General features: G+C 40.1%; 1 pseudogene; it reads right to left on the bottom strand.

Moving 5' to 3' along the window:
- Nucleotides 1-1,443: 1,443 nt before the first annotated feature.
- LOC103730438 lies at nucleotides 1,444-2,403 on the bottom strand (annotated as a pseudogene).
- Nucleotides 2,404-5,297: the final 2,894 nt, after the last annotated feature.

Raw genomic sequence — 5,297 nt, 5'->3', positions numbered from 1 at the left:
ATCCCAGCAGCCACATGGCAGCTAACAACTGTCTGTAACTCCAGTTCCAGGGCATCCGACAGCCTCTTCTGTCCTCTGTGGCCATTGCATGACATGGGAGCACTTACATACATGCATACACATAAAAATAAAATATTAAAAAAGAGTGAGTTGAGTATTTACTTAAGCCTCAGATGAAGGGCACACATATTCTTTTGAACACTTCCAAAATTTACCCTCGTGATGACACTGAGAAAGACAAGAGACATGAGAGTTCATAATATCTTAAGGCAAGCTAAAAATGATTTTGTGGACTGGAGAGATGGTTCAATGTGTTAAGTGCTTGTTTCACAAATGGAGTACTTGAGTTCAGATCCCCAGCACACACATAAAATCCAGGTGTGAAGGCACACACCAGGAAGCCCAGTGTTGGGGATGCAGAGATAGGCAGGTCCTGAGGGACTTGCTGGCCAGTCAGCCTTGCCAAAACAGCAAGCTTCAGGTTCAGAGAAAGGGAGAGTCTAAGAGAAAAGAGGGGAGCTCAACAGTGGAAGGAACTCAACGTTAACATCTGGCCTACCTGTGCGCACACATCAACAAGGAAACCCACACAAACATGTCTCTAGACCTTGGTTTTAAGTTGCAGAGTCAGCTAGGTACCAGCACCATTTTGAAAATCTTCCTGTCCGGGGTGAGATGCTCTAGGAGGGCAATGACATGCACCTGGACTGAGGTAGAATGGTGAAGGAGAGATGCTGGGAAACCACGTACAGAGAAAGGCTGCACACATGTATAAATCATAGCTCATTATTGTACAGTGGCCAAAGAAATCTGCAACTACCCAAATAGTTTTATCTGATTTTCCTTTCCAGCTTACTCAAGGAGACAGCGTTACCAAGACGCAGTTGAACCCAGTCTGTAAATGATGTTACAGTTACTTCATTGTTCATATGTCTCCTTTGTACGTTTTTATTCTAGTTCCTTTCATTCACAACAAACAAATTAGCTCCCCAGTATGAGCCAACAATTTTCATATAAAAATTCTTGGCTTCATGAAGCACCAGTGACTAGGTAGCTTTGAGTGTGTTTTGGACTAGGCAGGTGTAATGGGGGAGCATGGACAAGTGTGTGATGAGGTCTTCAGGTTCACTGTATGTAGCACGTTTTTCTTCTAAACCTTATGAAGTTCATGTGGTTATCTAATTCAATTAAAGACTTGATGGAATGCATGGAACTTTTGGGATACAGAAAATGAATTAAAATTTTATTGAATTGCATAATCAACTCATTTGGAACTGTCATGTCTGATAAAACCTTATCTCACAAGGAGTCAATGATGCAACTCATCTATGTTTTCTGTACAATAAGGAGGGTGTGTTTTTGTCTCAGTAGGTACACAGAAGAAGGCAACAGTGAACGTATTTGAATTTAGGTAGCACATGGGGACTAAGATTACAGAAACGATCAAAGCTTGTGAATCAAACACCACGCCGACCACAAATGACTGTCTTTGCAGAGCACCCTCCTGAGGGCACCCTTGACCTCAGCATTTCTCAGGCTGTAGATCAGGGGGTTCAGTCTGGGGTTGAAAAAACTATAAAATAGGAAAAGAGTCTTCTGCTGCTTCTCAGGATGGCGGGACTTGGGCACCACGTACGTGACGATGGAACTGCCAAAGTAGAGCCTGACCACACAGAGGTGGAAGGAGCAGGTGGAGAAGGCCTTCCTGCAGCCCTCCCATGATTGCATTCTCAAGATGGCTACCAGGATGCATGTGTAGGAGACCAACACCAAGCAGAGGGGCCCCACTAAGATGACCACAGAAACAGCAAAGATCACGACTTTGTTGAGTGTTGTGTCAGCACAGGCCAGCTTGAGGACAGACAGAATTTCACAGAAGTGATTGATTTTGTGAGACCCACAGAAGGGCAGCCTCAGGATGAGGCTCATATGAACCATGCCAAGTAGGGAGCCACATGCTCAGGACATGGCAGCCAGGGTGACACAGTCTCTCCAGCCCATGACTGAAGAATATCAGAGGGAGCTGCAGATGACTACATACTGATCGTAAGACATCACCACCAGGAGCAGACATTCTGTGTGTGCAAAAGCCAAGAAGAGAAAGGTCTGTGTCATGCAGCCAGAAAAGGAGATGGGCTTGGCTGGATCTAGGAGATTCATCAGCATCTGGGGCACAGTGTTGCAGGCATAGGCCATGTCAATGATGGCCAGGTGGGACAGGAAGAAGTACATGGGAGTGTGGAGTCTGGAGTCCAGGCAGATCATTACAAGAATGAGCCCATTTCCTAGGAGGGTGAAGGTATAGAAGAGGGAGAAAAGTGTGAAAAGTACTAGGTGAATCCTGGGGCTAAGACAGAATCCCAGCAGGATGAACTCTGTGACCATTGTCTGATTTTCCTCCATGTCACTGTTAAAGATGGGAAGAACTATGAGAAGCAGTTGTGGAAATAGTAGGGTCAAACTTTTGACGCTGTAGTCTGATTTTGTAATCTAGAGATGTGTTGGAAACAACTGTTTTATATACAATTTCACCTGTTTTAGTCATGGAACCCTATTAGTACATGCCCTTAGGAACTGCTCAATTATATAAACAAGTAAATACTTATCAAAAATTAAATTGTTCACAAGGTAAATAATTACTCTGATATCCAATGTTTAGAAATATGTCACCCATGATTACTTAGAGCTGTTGACATGCAATTAAGAACAAGCCCAAACACAAAATAACCAGGAAACACTGATTGTCTTAAAGCTCCATATTTACAAGTCTTTAAGAGAATTAATGTATCTCTGAAAGAGCAGTGGAAAAGCTTTTAAAATGAGAATAGTGCCAGAAAAGAAAATAATTTCAATTGCTTTGTTAGAACTCATGATTGCTACTGTAAATATTTAAATCTTAACTATATTGAAAAAGTACTTACATAACTTCATACAAAGAAAATCATAAAACATCAATATTTTATTATTACTAGTGTCTTTGATAAATGAGAATAGTTGTGAGTACTTAGTTATGTTTAGAAACCTGAATACAACTTGGAATGTTATGAGGTTAGGCGAAGGAAGGAGGTAGTAGAAATAATATCTAGCCATAATGATTTGTGATACTCTGTATCAGTACATATATCTGTACAAAATGTGTATCATTGTTTTGAAAAATGGAAGAAATTAATATTTGATAATATAGCAATGTGTTAACCTAGCAATTGACAGAATCATTAATTCTCCTCAGGAATTTTTCCATTGGAACACATAGAAACTAGGGCAATTTGTGTTCCATCAAGCTGTAGGACAAGCCTAGACTCTATGTGTGTGTAAGTTCTCAGGATCTGGAAGGTGGGCATGGGAGCTGACCTTAGATCAAGAATGACTCTACTCTTTATAAATAGACAATGGAAATACTGATAAATTGAAATTTTGCTTTATCTGTCATTTGACAAATACCTGTATGGGTAAATTAGTGATAAAATAGTTTACTAATTGGTTCTATGCTAAATTGAAGAACTTGGCTTTTTGCTATTGGGTTTTGGATCATAATTTCCTCAATAAGACTTGATGAAATTCAACATGGTTTCAAGTGTGAGCATTTGTCAGCACCATTACAAGGCAAAATAAATGGAAACAGCTACCTCTTTACAGACTGTGAGGAATGGCACTAAGCTGGCCAAGCCCTATTTTAACTGCATCAGTACCAAGGGTGATATAAAGAAGAGTTCCCCATGGGGGTGGGCTTTGAAAGTTTGCACCCTCACTCCTTAATAGTTCATTCTCTCTGCGTTTTGCACATGGTTGAGGATATGATCTCTCAGCTTCTGGCTTTGGCCACAAGCCGCCATGCCTCTCTGAGCATTATGGATTCATCCTCTGGGACAGTAAACCAAAATAATTCTTCCATAAGTTGCTTTTGGTCATGGTATTTTGTCACAGGAAGAGAAAAGTGACTCCCATATTCCCTATGAGACTCTTTTCTGATGAATTATGGAAGCCACTGCAACTTGCAATTAGCAATAGTATCACAAGAATTTTATTTCAGTTTACCGGCTAAATTTTGATATTTTCTAGATAAGGTGAATTAAATGCAAACAAACAAACAAACAAACAAAAACAAACAAAAAAGCATTCTGCATGTTGGGCATGGTGGCATACACCTTTAATTTGAGCACTCAGAGGTAGAGGCAGATGGAGCTCTGTGAGATCTTGAAGCCAGCCTGGTCTACACTGCGAGTTCCAGGCCAGCTGGAGCTACAAGGAGACCCTGTCTCAAACAAACAAACAGACAAACAAATAAACTTCTTGTTTCAAAGTAAGGAACTTAACATGAGACAGCATTGCATTCTGAGAGAGACACTTGTAAAATGCATGCAGCTGATCAGGGTAGCAATTTAGAGATAGAAAATGACAAAGTTGGGAAAGATGGGCCTGTGGTCAGTTTCAGGAGCTGTATGTGTGGAGAAAAAGAGGAAGCCATGGATATGAAGTGCAGACCTTAGGTCTGAAGGCAGTGTTTGGCAGTACATGCAAAATGACCTTCAGGGGAGGACACAAGGATCCCAGTCACCTGGTGGATTGATGGGTGCTGTGACAGGTTGCCCACAACCTTGCCGACAGTGCTCTCTGATTAGGTCTTCTCACTCTAATTTCATATTCTTCATCAATCATCAGATAATAACACCCTTTCTTGATCAGATATCTTATAAAATATTTAGCAAAATTTTGTGCTTGTGTTGTAGTTTGAATGTTAAATAAATCATATTTTGAAATTATGACTTATATTATATCCTCCTGGCCTTTGGTATAACATGATGCGGTTCCTGAAGATAATTCCCAAAGCTGTATCTAAAATGTAGTGATTAGACCTTGGACCAATGTAATCCCTTTTAAGCAAGACTTGGAGAAGAACACTTTCCTTTCTAATGACAATACATGAAAAGTCCATTTTACTATAGAAAAGAAGTAGTCCAATGACATTTGACATGAAAATAATCTAAATAATGTATTTTAATTTTTTTACAAGAGGTTGATTGAATATCAGAATAATATCAGTTTTTTCTGTAGCTGCAAAATGTCTGGATTTTTAATTTTTATTTAAAAATTTTTATTACATTTGATATATTTATTTAGTGTGCATGGGGGTGGGGCATGTATTTGCCACAGTGTGTGTGTGTGTGTGTGTGTGTGTGTGTGTGTGTGTAAGTCGAAGAACAACTTGTGGAAGTTGGTTCTCTTTCCACCATTTGGGGGTCCCAGGGATCAAACTCAGATTCAACAGATAGGTGCCATTTCAAAAACATATACATTTT

This window comes from Nannospalax galili, unplaced genomic scaffold (genome assembly GCF_000622305.1).
Source record: "Nannospalax galili isolate Female #2095 unplaced genomic scaffold, S.galili_v1.0 scaffold233, whole genome shotgun sequence".
In the NCBI taxonomy this organism is placed as follows: Eukaryota; Metazoa; Chordata; class Mammalia; order Rodentia; family Spalacidae; genus Nannospalax; species Nannospalax galili.
This window is presented reverse-complemented; position numbering and strand designations above follow the sequence as displayed.